Source organism: Nyctereutes procyonoides, unplaced genomic scaffold, assembly GCF_905146905.1.
Source record: "Nyctereutes procyonoides isolate TBG_1078 unplaced genomic scaffold, NYPRO_anot_genome, whole genome shotgun sequence".
NCBI lineage: Eukaryota > Metazoa > Chordata > Mammalia > Carnivora > Canidae > Nyctereutes > Nyctereutes procyonoides.
In genome coordinates this window covers 3,917,267-3,933,496 of record NW_026575040.1, presented here as the reverse complement: position 1 = coordinate 3,933,496, position 16,230 = coordinate 3,917,267, and the positions used below count along the sequence as shown (strand labels likewise).

Below are 16,230 nucleotides of genomic sequence, written 5' to 3'. Positions count from 1 at the left end.
ACCTAGAAAATTATAATTTCTCTGAGCTCATCAGAGAATTCAGCTTGCAAAGCAGCCAGGTAACCTAAATTCTAAAGAATTGACCACCTCTTTGCCCCCAGAGAATGGATCATTAATTCTTTGACCTTATGCAGAACATGAGAGAAAGAAATGATTGTCATAAAAGTGGGTAAGAAGAAATCAGCCAAAGTTTTAATTGATTGTTAAAGACTCAGCATGAACTAGTTTGGAATACTTGGGGGCCCCAGATGAAAGGGTTCATACATGCTTGCAAATACATTTCCCTGGAATTCCGCAGGATTTTCACTGTGAAGATTGAGGGCAAGGCAGAGACTTGAGAAAAGTCATTTTGGTGGTGAAGAGGTGAAAGCAGTAATTATGGCACTTGGGAAATAGGTGCGAAGCCCCTCTCATTTTTACTTTAAGACTCTAAGCCTCAAACCAATGAGGAACGTGCAGAAAGCCTTATTTCATAAATTTCTTTTTAAAAAACCTTTTTTTAATTTTTTATTTATTTTTATTTATTTCATAAATTTCTGTGGGAAGAGATTAGAGGCAAAACCTCTTTGCTGCTGTGGGGAGGAACCGGTCCTACATAATACTGAGCCTAATTAGAAACAACTGAAAATCCTACTTGCCCTACCACCAGGTAACACACAAAAGCTTTGTATGGCTGGAGGAAAGTCAAGAATATAGAGAGATTCCTGTGGTTAGGGAATCTATCACCTCTATGCAAAAATGGTTGAAAGCTGAGAGGGAAAAAGATAAATTGAAAAAAACACTCCAACTCTTCATGTCTCGTTTAAGCACAAGATAATGGTAGTCCATCATTAGAATTTTAAGCCTGTGGTGTGCTAAAAGTCACTAAAATAACAGTACAATCTATGCCAAATTCAATTCCTGTCTAAATTGACTTAATCTCCTCACATTAATGGTTTAATAGAATTGACATGTAATGTTCCAAGTATAAATAATAATGATCTCAGTCTCTGCTATTCTGTACATCATGTGTAGCATTCAATCAAAAATTATTGGACATAAACAGAGCAAGGGAAAACTGGCCCATTGTTGAGGAATAAAGCAATCAGCAGAACCAAATAATGGAGACCCAGATATTGGAACTATCAGACAGGGACTTTAATTATTATTATTTTAAAAGATTTAGGGGAAAGGGTAGATAACTTGAATGAAACAGAGGAGGAATTTTGGCAGAAAGATGTAAACCATAAAGAGGTTGAAGATACTTACATTTCTACAGAGAATGAAAGGGTTATATAACCAGAGAAAAGGAAACTATAAAAAAATGATATCAGAGATACAGCATTTACTCAGGGTGATCAGTAGATTCAATATAGTTGAAACAACCAACTTGAAGATAGTTCAATATAAATTATTTAAACTGAAATAAAAGAAAAAGGTTGAACAGAATATCTAAGATGGGAAAATATAAAATGGTATAACATAAGTAAATTGGAGTCTCAACAGAACAAAAAAAGGAAATATTTGAATAGATAATGGCCAAAATTTTTATTTTTTTTAATTTTTATTTATTTATTTTTAAGATTTTATTTATTTATTCATGAGAGACACACAGAGAGAGGCAGAGACACAGGAAGAGGAAGAAGCAGGCTCTATGCGAGGAGCCCGACATGGGATTTGATCCTGGGTCTCCAGGATCACGCCCTGGGCTGAAGGCAGGCGCTAAACCACTGAGCCACCCAGGGATCCCTGGCCAAAATTTTTAAATTAAAAAAATGAACAAGATCATACTAAGGTCAAAGAAGGACCTCAGACAGCCCTGAGTAGACTAGTAGTAGTAGTAGTAGTAGTAGTAGTAGTAGTAGTAGTAAATAGTAATAAGAGAAAACACACTATACACATCATAGTTAAATTACTGAAAACCAAACATAATGAAGAAGTCTTGAAGGCAGCCAGAAGGTTTTAACAAGACACAGAGAACTTTTTCCTTTCGGTGGTGTGCATGGCAGGATGGTGGTGTAGATTTCTAAGAAGAGGAAGTTTGTTGCTGATGACATCTTCAGAGCTGGACTGAATGAGTTTCTCACTCAGGAGCAAGCTGAAGATGGCTACTATGGAGTTGAGGTCCGAGTTACACCAACCAAGACTGAAATCATTAATTTGGCCATCAGGATGCAAAATATTCTTGGTGAGAAGGGCCAGATGATCTGGGAGTTGACCACTGTGGTTCAGAAGAGGTTTGGCTTCCCTGAGGGCATTGTAGAGTTTTATGCTGAAAAAGTGGCCACAAGAGGTCTGCATGCTATTGCCCAGGCAGAGTCTATGTGACAGACAAACTCCTAGGGAGCCTTGCTATCTAGAGGGCCTGCTGTGATGTGCTGTGGTTCATCATGGAGAGTGGGGCCAAAGGCTATGAGGTCATGGTGCCTGGGAAACTCCAAGGATAGAGGGCTTAATCCATGAAGTTTGTGATTGGCCTGATGATTCACAGTAGAGACCCCGTTAACTACTATGTTGATAGTGCTGTGCACCTTACTGCTGCTCAGACAGGGTGTGCTGAGCATCAAAATGAAGATCATGCTTCCCTGGGATCCAAGTGGTAAGATTGGACCTCAGAAGCCCCTGCCTGACCGTGTGAGCATTATGGAACCCAAAGATGGGATATTGTCCACTACCCCCATCTTGGGACAGAAGAGTGGGAGGCCAGAACCACTTGCCATGCTGTAAGCCGGTACCCACAGCATAACAGAGTCTCCTTGGCAGCTGTATCCAAAGTCTGGATATTGCTCTGTAAGGACTTTCAATGAAATCTTTGAAAAGACACATGACCTGAATATACTGTGCATTCACTGTTTGAACTCAGCATTCTATTGCCCCAGAGGAACATTAGTTCATTTATTCTTAGGGCTGCCTGGCTCATAATGCTTCTGTGCTTTCCCTGAAATCCTTGGTTTCAACTGTGATTGTGAGGCAAGGGCCAAAATAGGAGGACCTAAGTAGAGCTAACCAGAGAGATCCTGTGGGGAGTAACTGTGTTGATAAAGGCTGATTGCTAATAGGACAGCACCTTTATTAATTGATTGCAGTTTGGGGTAATAGGTATAAAATAGGGATATATTTTCTTTACCTGATGTAGAAGGGAATCTGTATTGCACACAGAAAATAAATACAGGGATAGCCCAAGTGGCTCAGCAGTTTAGCACCACCTTCAGCCCAGGTTGTGATCCTGGAGACCCGGGATTGAGTCCCACATCTGGCTCCCTGCATGGGGCCTGCTTCTCCCTTATCCTGTGTCTCTGCCTCTCTCTCTGGTGCTCTGTGTCTCTCATGAATAAATAAATAAAATCTTAAAAAAAAAAGAAAAGAAATACAGTGCTCATTAAAAAAAAAAAAAAGACACAGAGGAACAAAGATAAAAATTACAGCAGACATTTTACCAGAAATTATGCAAGCCTAAAGACAGTGGAGCACTTTTTTTTTTTAAGATTTTACTTATTTATTTGACACACACACACACACACACAGAGAATAAGTAGGCAGAGTAGCCTGCAGAGGGAGAGGGAGAAGCAGGCTCCCCACTGAGCAGAAAGCCCCTTGTAGGGCTTGATCCCAGGATCCTTGGGGTCATAACCTGAGCTGAAGGCACACACTTAACTGACTGAGCCACCCAGGCACCCCCTGTGGAGCAACACTTTTAAAGTCCTAAAAGGAAAAAAAAAAAGTCAACCCAAATAATATACCCAGCAAAAATATCTTTCAAAAATGAAAGTGAAATAGAGAACTTCTCGGAACAGCAGCTGATAAAATTCTTTGTCAGCAGACCTGGGCTACAAGAAATGTTAAAGTTCTTTAGGTAGAAGTAGTATGATACCTGACAGAAAATTGCAGGGTCTTCACAAAGAAAGCAGGCCAGAATGGCTTAAAAACAAAAAAGTAACTAAAAACCTTTCTTTCTTTAAGAGATAATTTACTATCTAAACAGGAGAGCACCCCAATCTTTTCAGCAAAAGGCTAGACAGTAAATATTTTGTGGGCTGGTATCTGTCACAACTACTTAACTCTGCCCTTTCAGTGTGAAATCAGCTGTATAAATCAAGCAACCTAGACTCTCAGGAAAATCCTATTTGCAAAAAAGAGGTGGGTGTCCTTGTTTGCTGATCTCTGGTCTAAAGAAGAATAGTTCATAGCATATACAATTAAAATATATGACAAAACAATTAAGTCTTTTTTTAACGATGTTATTTATTCATGAGAGAGAGAGAGGCAGAGACACAGGCAGAAGGAGAAGCAGAACTCCCCAAGGGGAGCCTGATGTGGGACTCTGGGATCATGCCCTGAGCCAAAGGCAGATGCTCAACCACTGAGCCACCCAGGTGTCCTAACAGTGAAGTGTTTTTAGAAAAGATTTCATTTGGGGCAGCCCGGGTGGCTCCGCGGTTTAGCACCGCCTTTGACCCAGGGCCTGATTCTGGAGACCTGGGATCATGTCCCATGTCGGGCTCCCTGCATAGAGCCTGCTTCTCCCTCTGCCTGTGTCTCTGCCTCTCTCTCTCTCTCTCTCTCTCTCTCTCTCTCTTTCTGTGTCTCTCATGAATAAATAAATCTTTTTTAAAAAAAGATTTCATTTATTAATTTGAGAGAGAGCAAGCCAGAGAGAGCACAGCAGAGGGAGGGGCAGAGGGAAAGGGAGAAGCAGGGGCTCGATCCCAGGACCCCAAGATTGTCACCTGAGCCAAAGGTAGACACTTAACCAACTGAGCCACATAGGCACCCCCAGAGTGAAGTTTTTAACAAAAAAAAATTTTAACAAAAAATTACAGTAGAATTGAAAATAGTTTATAACATAAAACAATAGAAAAATAGTTTATAACAAAATTAAAACATGACAGAACAGTGACAGTTTTAACAAAAACTTTTTAACAAAAAATTACAGCAGAATTTAAAATAAACTGTTGTAAGATCCTTGTATCACATATCAGATCATAATATATGAAGTAAGCTGTAATCATTTTTTTTTAATTTTATAAATTAATTTTTATTGGTGTTCAATTTACCAACATACAGAATAACACCCAGTGCTCATCCAGTCAAGTGTACCCCTCAGTGCCCATCACCCATTCACCCCCACCCCCCGCCCTCCTCCCCCTCCACCACCCCTAGTTCATTTCCCAGAGTTAGAAGTCTTTATGTTCTTTCTCCCTTTCTGATATTTCTCACACATTTCTTCTCCCTTCCCTTATATTCCCTTTCACTATTATTCATATTCCCCAAATGAATGAGAACATACACTGTTTGTCCTTCTCCGGTTACTGTGGCCAAGTTCAAAAAGGGTGTTGCCTGAGTTCTCCTCTGGGATTTTGATGGAATCTTGTCTCACATTTAGATCTTTCATCTATTTTGAGTTTATCTTTGTGTATGGTGCAAGAGAGTGGTCTAGTTTCATTCTTCTGCATGTGGATGTCCAATTTTCCCAGCACCATTTATTGAAGAGAGTGTCTTTCTTCCAGTGGATCGTCTTTCCTCCTTTATCGTATATTAGTTGACCATAAAGTTCAGGGTCCACTTCTGGGTTCTCTGTTCTGTTCCATTGATCTATATGTCTGTTTTTGTGCCAGTACCACACTGTCTTGATGAACACAGCTTTGTAGTACAACCTGAAATCTGGCATTGTGATGCCCCCAGATATGGTTTTCTTTTTTAAAATTCCCCTGGCTGTTTGGGGTCTTTTCTGATTCCACACAAATCTTAAAATAATTTGTTCTAAGTCTCTGAAGAAAGTCCATGGTATTTTGATAGGGATTGCATTATACGTGTAAATTGCCCTGGGTAACATTGACATTTTCACAATATTAATTCTGCCAATCTATGAGCATGGAATATTTTTCCATCTCTTTGTGTCTTCCTCAATTTCTTTCAGAAGTGTTCTATAGTTTTTAGGGTATATTTTGAGAACCATTTGAATGGTAAATGGTTCTCCAACCTTTTATTTTCAGGTTGTAGGTGTCCTTCTGTCTAAAATGAGTCTCTTGTAGACAGCAAATAGATGGGTCCTGCTTTTTTATCCAGTCTGAAACCCTGCGCCTTTTGATGGGGTCATTAAGCCCATTCACGTTCAGAGTTACTATTGACAGATATGAGTTTAGTGTCATCATGATATCTATTTAGTCCTTGTTTTTGTGGATTGTTCCACTGAACTTCTTCTTAAAGGGGAGTTTTAAGAGTCCCCCTTAAAATTTCTTGCAGAGCTGGTTTGGAGGTCACATATTCTTTCAGTTCCTGCCTGTCTTGGAAGCTCTTTATCTCTCCTTCCATTTTGAATGAGAGCCTTGCTGGATAGAGTATTCTTGGTTGCAAGAATACTCTATCCAGCAAGGCTCTCATTTTAAAACGCATATCATAAAATTTAGGGGAACTACTAAAAAGTAAAAGAGATTTGGCTAATAAGTGAATAGTGGAAATACAGTGGAGTCTTAAAAAAATACTCAATCTAAAAGAAGTAAGGAAAAGAGAAAAAAGGAATAAAGAACAAATGGGACAAATAAAAAACTAACAAGATAGTAGATTTGAATCTATATCAGTTATTGCATTATATGTAAATTGTTTAGACCTTAAAACAAGTCTCAAAACATTTAATCGTATTTAAATCATCCAAAGTATATTCTTGGACTTCAATGACATTAAACTAAAACTCAATAACAGATACTGGAAAATCCTCAAATATTTGAGACTTAAACAGCCTTCTAAATAATCCATGTGTCAAAGAACAAGTCACAGGAAATTAGAAGCTATTTGGAACTGAATGAAAATGAAAATAGAACTTACCAAAATTTGTGGAATGTAGTTAAAGTAGTGTTTTGAAGGAAACTTTTATTATTATTATTATTATTATTATTAATTATTATTATTATTATTATTATCATTTTAGATTTATTCTAGAGAGCAAGCATGAATGGGAGGGGTGCAGGGAGAGAGGGAGAGAATCCCAAGCAGTCTCTGTTTAACTGACCCACCACACCACCCAGGCATCTGTGGAATGAAACTTTTAAAAGCTAAATAAAGAGGAGGAAATTAGATCTAAAGCATTCAGAAGAAGAAAATTATAAGAGAGATAAATGAAATGGAAAACAAAATAAATGAAACCAAGAGTTGGTTCTTTGAAAAGATCAATTTAATTGGAATATGTTTAACCATACTGATCAAGAAAAAACAAAAAGATCTGGTGATTTTGAAAAATCAAGAATGAAAGGGAGGACATCATTACAAATCCTATAGCCTTTAAGAGGATGTAAGGGAATATTAGGAACAACTTTATGTCAGTAAGTTTAAAAAAGAAGGTGATAGCACTGGTTTGTTCAGGACATAAAGTATCAGTTTAAGATGTATTGAGTTTAGGTTATAATAGAAAACTAGATAAAAATGTCTAGAATCAGCAGTTCATGTCAGAAGGTCAGGAAAGAGATTAAAGAGGAAAACAACAGGCTTTGGTTTTGATAGATTTTAAGAGTTTTAACCAAGCTTGCTACAAATTAAAACATCTTAAGTATTTTATTTTTTTGTATGTAGAGAATATTGTGTCCTCAATTTTTATGTGGTAATCTTTCAAACTATTGTAAATTAAAACTCCGTAACTCTCTCTTTAGTAAATGGAATAATAAGAGGATCATATATTATCTAGTCTTATTTCTCTGCCTCTATAACAGTTGTCTTAGCTAGAGTTCATCCCTACATATTGTCTTGAAGATCTGCATGGATAACATTGCTGTAATCTTTGGATAAATTTTTTGCCATGTGTTTTTTTTTTCTTAATCATCAAAAAATTCATTCTTATTTCTGCCTTAAGCCACCACAGTTTTCTATGGACTTACATTTCAACCTCTTATTTTATCTACTTAAAGATAGCATTTATTCCCTTACTGTTTTTTCCTTCTTACTTCCAGGTATTTAAATTATTTCTAATAGAACCTCTTCTATCCTGCTGATTAAAAAAAAAATCTTCTCTTTAATCCCATTCATATGCATATCATTTAAAAAATATGATGGCCTATAAGAAGCTGGGAAAAGAAACTTATATAGTAGAAATAGCTCTTTATAAATGAAATTACAAATCAGTATGGATTGAAAGGTTCCTACCATGATACATAGACGTTGGTGATTTGTAAAGAATTAAATTATGTATTTACCTTGTGTCAAAATAAAAGTTAAAATTTTAATTGAATCCATAAAAATGTTGAAAGATGATAGAAGAGTCTTGACACTTGCTTTTACATATAAAAGAAGTAAGAGATAATACAGATGGATATTTGGTATTTTAGAGTATAAAAATTTAATTTTCCTATATATAAAGTATGAGAAATACCTTAATTAAAGAGACAAGTTGGGGACGCCTAGGTGGCTCAGCAGTTAAGTGCTTGCCTTCGGCCCAGGGCATGATCCTGGAGTCCCGGGATCGAGTCCCATGTCAAGCTCCTTGCATGGAGCCTGCTTTTCCTTCTGCCTATGTCTCTGCCTCTCTCTATGTATGTCTCTCATGAATAAATAAATCTTTAAAAAAAAAGAGAGAGAGACAAGTTGGGAAGAAATTTAATATTCTGAATATAGAAGAGTACACAAAATGGATATGATTAAGCATACAGTTCATAACAGACTAAAGATAATTTCTAAACATGACAAATGTTCCAATTCACAAAGATATAAGATTAAGTCAGTGGGATGTTATTTTTGCCTAATGAAGATTTTATATCTTGTAATGAACATTACTTTATAATGTTTGATTAGAGTATGATTAGGGTTGTGCCTTTCTTTCACTCAGTGAAAATATAAATTGTTACATTATTTACTGAAACCATTTTGACAGTTATATGTTAAAAATTACTGACTCAACCCATAAATTGTTCTTTTAGGATTTTTTCTTAAGGAAGAAATCAAAGATATGGACAAAGACTATTTATATCAGCATTTGTAATATAAAAAGAAAAAGGGATGAAGAGAGAAAGAATAGGAAAGGACCTACTCGTCCCAAAATAGATAGAAGAAGTAAAAATAATTATAGTACAATATAGTGATGGAAAAGTTTTTTGGCCATTTAAAAAAAACACCTCTTTGAACACTCTTTAATGACATCAGGAAAATCTCAGGGTGAAATGTCAAGTAGAGAAGTAAAATACAAAAATATATATACCAAACAATCTGAATTTAGTTTAAAAAATTATGTACACACATGTAGACATTCTCATACTAAAACGTTAATAGCAGTTATCTTTGGATACTGATATTTTTTCAATTTTCTAAAATAACCATACATTCCTTCTATAATCAGTAAAGTTTTTTTCTTAACCTAATACTAAAGCTACCTTTCAGTGCTGAAATTTAGAAAATACACCACGTAATTTTGAGGACTTCCTGCCCAAAACATTATAGATGGAAGAATTACAAATACTTCCTTTCATAAGTGTTGGGTTGTATTGCAGGAAGTAAACGGAGCAATTTCCAGTAGACTTCACTGCTACCTCTGATTTTGTAGGAAAAGTCCTGGAGACTTGAGCAGCCTGCAAGAGGAAGGCTAGAAATGGGCCTGCTTTGAGCCCCTTTATCTTTGCATTCATTAATATTGTGAATCTTCAAGAGGAAAACAATATGTGTATATAGCATTCACAGAGCTGTTTGACCATGGAACTTTTGACTTTTTTTAAGTAGACCCATTAAGATCTTAAAGAGCACAATTTGGGAAACATTGATGTAGAGAAGGAATGGGTAGAAAATATCAGAAAGGGAGACAGAACATGGAAGACTCAACTCTGGGAAATGAACTAGGGGTGGTGGAAGGGGAGGAGGGCGGGGGGTGGAGGTGACTGGGTGGCGGGCACTGAGGGGGGCACTTGCTGGTATGAGCACTGGGTGTTATTCTGTATGTTGACAAATTGAACACCAATAAAAAATAAATTTATTTTAAAAAAAGGGGGGATCCCTGGGTGGTTCAGCGGTTTGACGCCTGCCTTTGGCCCAGGGCGTGATCCTGGAGTCCCGGGATCGAGTCCCACGTAGGGCTCCCAGCATGGAGCCTGCTTCTCCCTCTGCCTGTGTCTCTGCCTCTCTCTCTCTCTCTCTCTCTCTCTCTCTCTCTCTGTGTGTGTCTATCATAAATAAATAAAATCTTTAAAAAAAAAGAGAGATATTCAAAGGAAGATGGACAAAATTGAGGTTGACAAACAGTGGCGCTCAGGCCAAGTCCAACCAACCTCCTGGTTTTGTAAATAAAGTTTTATTGAGACACAGCCACACTTGTTTAATGATTGTGCCTGGTCTGTAGTTGTTCTTATACTATAATGGCAGAGCTGAATAGTTGAGACAAGACCCTATGACCTACCAAGCCTGAAACACTTACTCTGGGCCTATACAGAAGAAGTTTGCTGAATGCTGGTGTAAATGATAGGCATCTTTCAGCTCTGACAGTTTGTGATTCTAAGTTATTTCTGATCAGTGGAAGTCTGTCTCAGGTAAAAGTTACTAAATGGAAAAAAGTGGGGGTAGGTGGGAAAAGGCAGAAGGAGGGCAGGAGAGTGATGATTATAAGGATAGAGAAAAAAGTCAGACTTGGTGTGTGAATGATTAGGAAATGTGCCATGGTGACTGATTCCAAGGAGGAGCTGTTAACAGAACTATAAACCACAGAGTTTGCTAGCACATCTTTGTGGCTGACATCTGAGAGACGCTTAAATACTAGAAACATCGTGGAGTACATTATTGGAAGTGAAAAGAGGGGCTCCTGGGAGGCTCAGTTGGTTAAGCCTCCAACTCTTGGTTTTGGCCCAGTCATGATGTCCAGGTCCTGTGATTGGGCCCTGCATCAGGTTCTACACTCGGCGTGGGGCCTCCTTGTTCCTCTCCTCCCCTCTTTGCCCCTCTCTTCATTCATGGGTGAGCACTCACACACTCTCTCTCAAATAAATAAAATCTTAAAAAAAAAAAGTGGAAAGAAATTTCTTGTGATGATGTTTATCTTCATGTATCTGGTTTAAAAATAAATATTTGAGCATCTTTGAGACCAAGTCTTATTTCTATAGAGGGAATTTTCTGAATCCTACTAGATACTGTCTAATACTGGCTATCAGCCTGCTGGCTAGTGCTTGCTTGCAAGAAGGTACTTCAGAGCACCCACAGTTGGCCTGTGATGTAATTTGGATGGCATAGTTTTTTAAGTCATCACCTTTGAACATAAAATGAAATTTCATAATTACAGTTAAAATATATAAGACACTAGAAACAGTGTCTTATGTAAGCAATAACACTAGGAAGCAGAATTTCTAATTGGGAAGTAGAATTTGAGAATGACTATGTTTCTAGCATACTTTCTTTTTTTCCCTCCAGCTTTATTGAGATATAATCAACATTTAACATTGTGTAAGTTTAAGGTGTACATATTGCAAAGTGTTTACCACAGTAAGGTTAGTTAACATATTCTTTACCTAAAATAATCACCATTTTGTTATTGTTATGGTAAGAACATGGTGAGTTCAACTCTCCTACAACTTTTAGGTACACAGTACAGTATTATTTATTGGAGCCACCGTGCTATACATTACATCTCCAGATCATATTCCTTTGTAAGTGGAAGTTTTTACTCTTTGACCAATATCTTCATATTTCCCTCACCTTTCAGTCCCTTGTAATTGTTAATCTACTCTGTGGGAGTTCAGTGTCAAACATAATTTTCTTAAAATATTTAAAATGCTATTTTTAGTATTTACTTTTATGCATTTCTAGGAACAGAAGCTCTTGATTGTAGAGAATCTTGTAGTTTTTAAAATAATTGATTGCAACAGTATTTTTATCTGCTGCCAGTAAAATTAAAATCTGTCACTTTGTGCTAAAATACTTTTTCTTAGAATTGTCTACTGAATGATTTTTTCAAGTATTGGCATTATAAATTACTACAGTGTAGAGTAATAAGAATTAAGTACAATGTGTTTTGTCCATTAACTTTTTATTAGCCTTTCTTCCTGTCACTTGAATTTAAAAATAGATTCCAGAATTACCTTGTAAGATTTGAATTTAAAAACACAAGATTTTTTTTTCTTTGTACATTCATTCATATCAAGTCTGATACTTTGGCAGTTTTTTAGTTCCAGTAAGGAAAGATGGGTTGGTGAAAAGGGAGTAACATGAACTTGTTTTTAGTAAAGGAAATTCATACTTTACCAACTCATTAAATGACTTCTAGGATATTATGGCCATGGTAGATAAGGATACATATTGAGCTTTACTTTTTTTTCTTTGACAGAAATATTTCCAAAAAATTCCATATAGTATCTAAAGTAAATATTGAATAATAGAAATTCTGGAATAAGTGACTAATGACCTGGCATGATTAAAAGTTGGCTAGATAGCAGGAAATCATTAGTCATTAGTGGAATATTTTAAATCTGAAGCACTAGGATGTATGATAGTTGGTGTTGACTTTTATTTTATTTGTATTGATTTTAATTAAAGAATAAATTCTAATCAGTTATTTTGCTTTTTTGTAGCAGTAATTATAACTTTAAGAAAAGTTTTAACTCAAGACTACTATGATAAAATTTGACATCTTAACCATGAATTCCATGACTAGAAACTCTCTATGATTGAATATGCACCTGACATCAGTGCTTGGGTTCTAATTTTCATCTGCATTAACTTGCTAAGTGATTGGTTCAGGTATTGAAATTCTCTGATTCTTATTTTTTGTAAAATGAAGGATTTAGATTATATGATTTCCTTATCACTCAAATATGCTATTAAATGCAGCTGTTTTAGAAATATATGCGTTAAATATAAGAGGAATTTCAGAACATTTTTTTCTGTCTAGGTACTTAAATAGATACATTGTTTGCAGAAAGATTGAGGCATTGCCAGTTAACCTGCCAAAATGTGTGTAATGAAACAGACCTCATACTACAGATCTGAACCCCACTATAGATGAGACAGTTAATTTCTCGAAGCATCATTTTCCTTATCCATAAGTGTAAACAGTAATCTTTGCACAGCACACCTCTGAGGCACAAATAGAATAATAAAGTTGACCCTTGAGCAACATGAGGGTTAAGGGCGCTGACCTTCCTGCACAATAAAAAATTCTGTATATAATTTGGTTCCCCCAAAACTTAACTAGTAATAACCTACTGTTGGCTGGAAGCCTTTACAGTAAGGTAAACACATATTTATATATGTATTTTGGACTATATTCCTAAATAAAGTAAGCACAGAAATTTAAAATAATAAGACACAGAAATTTAAAATAATAAGGAAGAGAAAATACGGTACTATATCTATCAAAATTTGTAAGTGGACCTGCACAGTTCAAACCCATGTTGTTCAAGAGTCAACTGTATATGAAAAGCAATTTGTAAATTGTTAAGTACTCTGAAACTCTAAGGTAATAGTAATTTGAAAGAATGTACAAAGGCAAAGCTACCGATTGGGATTTTACTAGCCAATATTAAATTAAAATGAAGATAAAAGGTTAACTTCATGAAGCAAGTTTTTTGAGAATGTTTTCAAGAGGACAACAGTAATCCATTTAATATTTAGCTAGATCATTTGGATTTACAAAAGAAGACAAAAATCTTATGTGACCAGATTGCAAGGCATCTGAAATGGTTTGCTTAAAACTAAACTTGCACAAAATAGTTTTAATAAACTTAACACATGCTTATTGTCAAAAATAAGAATGTATAATTGACTAAAATAAAAGTAAATGTACCTTTTAACCCTTCCCTTAATCTCACTTTCTAGAGATAGCCTTTGTTAACATTGTCTGTGTATTTATTCATTCAGTATTTGTTGAGCAAAATTCCATATGCTATATCAAGTTGTATATTCATTGTGCTAAAGTGGTGGGGATGAAATAGCCAACAAACAGGCATGATTCTTTACCCTCACAGCATCTATGTACTGTAAGATGGACATTGAGCAAATAATAAATAAAATAATTACAGATTTTATGTCTAAAGGAAATGAAAAGAATTCCCTGATAAAGAATTATTGAGGGTATATTGAGTTACTTTAAATAGATAGAGAGGGCCTTTCTAATGGGATATGTCAGTTGAAACCCAAGCCTTAGAAGAAGCCTCTGTGTGTGTATTTTATATACTCGCACATGCATAGACACACATCATGTATAACCTTTTTATTTGCAGAAGTGAAGTCATATTCTGTGAACTCACTGAACAGTATTTTATGGACATGCTGATACTCACAGGTTTACTTTTTTTTTTCTTTTTCTACCTACTCTATTATCATCAGACTAGAGTATGAGGAAACTTGTGTTCTCTGTGTTCTTGATAGCAGGGTAAATTGTCTGGAAATGCAGTTTAAGAATTTAGATTTCATATACCCTTTCATCAAATAACCCTGTTTATAATAATTTATCTTGCATGTATAACTACCAAGTATTTAAAGATATTTATATTAGACTGGGATAAATCTGGAGACAGTGCAGTCAATGCAGTTAATAAGGGGGCTGATTAAATAACATGAATACAATGGAACACTAAGTAGCTGTTAAGAAATAAGGAAAATACAGTAGATGTGGGAAAATATCTGAGTTATATTGTTAAAGCAAGTTGCAGAAAAGTATATGTAGTCTCATTTCATTTGTGGAAAAGATAAGGCAGAAGGCTACACAGTTGATCCTTGAACGATACCTGTGATACATGAACGATAGTGATACCTGTGAACAGAGGCCAGGGGCATCAACCTCTGTGCAGTCAAAAGTCTGCCTATAACTCTGACTCCTCAAAAACTGTACTAATCATGGGACGGACACCCGGGTGGTGCAGCGGTTTAGCGCCTGCCATGGCATGACCCTGGAGTCCCAGGATCGAGTCCTGCGTCGGGCTTCCTGCATGGACCCTGCTTCTCTCTCTGCCTCTCTCTCTCTCTCTCTCTCTCATGAATAAATAAATAAAATAAAATAAACTTTACTAATCATGAGAACCATGAGATTACCTTTTACACAATTTGCTGGAGAGATGAACTACTTATGCAGAGATGATTGGTATCATACAGGGATGATTAGCTTCACAAGGCATTGTAAGTGGATACTTCTAACACCTTCTCTCACCACAGTGGCAACAAGAGGTGGCTACAGAATTATTACAGTAGTACAGTATGCAGAACAACCAATTTTATGCAATTACAGTGTAATACTATCTTTACATTTTTTTACATTCTCTCAACTGAAAATTTTAACTTTGTGTATTTTAAATTAGTGTATATTTTTTGGTAGTAATGACAAAATTTACTAGTATTTATATATATGTTATGTATTTATGACACACATTTTTCTTAGTTTTTTGGCTCTTTCTAGACTGTGAAGTTCATCCGTGAATTTTTTTAAATTGTTGCAAATTTCTAATATATTTATTGAAAACAAACCCACATATAAGTGAACCATGCATTTCCAACCTGTATTGTTCAAGAGTCTACCATAGATGTATATATGCTTGTATGTATAGCAAAGTTTTACAGATCTACACAATCTGTTAATTGTGCTTATATCTGAGGGATGTGATTGGAAATGTATGAAGATGGGGAGGGAAGGACAAACAATGTATTTTAGATATTTGAAAAGCCAAATAAATTTAAATTTTTATTAAAAATTCAGAAATTAAATTTGGAATATTGCAATCAGCTCTGTACATATAGTAATTTTTACTTTGTTAGAGATAGTTGAAAACTTTTTGAGTTTTTATTTCTTGAAAAAAGTGCCATGGGAGGAAAAAAATATAGTATCATCTATTACAGCATTATTTCTCCTGGAAGATGAATCATGTCATATAAGTGCTATGGCAGTCAGGTATAGTTTATTAATATATTAAAGCAGATTCGTTAAACCAGCAAGTATTTTATTGAGTATGTGTACTGTGGAAATAGAGATTCCTAGTTATCTAGCAGAGATCCCTAACATATAGGCCAGCAGAAGAGAGAATATAAAATCAGAGTCTGTTTAGGATAGATCTTAGAGATCTGAGTGTCTAGTATAGCTGAGTTGGACACTCAGTTAAGTGACTTGCCTTATATCACATCACTAGTTAGCATTGAAGTCAGGACCATTATTCTATGTTTCCAGTTTCAGAAATTACTGTACCACTTTATTAGCAAGTTTAATGTTTTCAAGACAAGACCATTTACATTCTCTTAATTTCAGATGCAGTCCTTTCAGTCTACTTTGGTCATACTTATTGACAAGTTTGGTCAAGTGTACCATTATGCAAG

General features: G+C 35.8%; 1 protein-coding gene and 1 pseudogene across 4 annotated transcripts in view; both read left to right on the top strand.

The window, feature by feature from the left end:
- The window catches only part of NEO1 (neogenin 1), a 240,070-nt gene that overhangs the window by 133,608 nt on the left and 90,232 nt on the right, over positions 1–16,230 (top strand). The gene's annotated exons all lie outside the window — the stretch shown is intronic.
- On the top strand, positions 1,990–2,725 carry LOC129506276 (40S ribosomal protein S3-like; annotated as a pseudogene).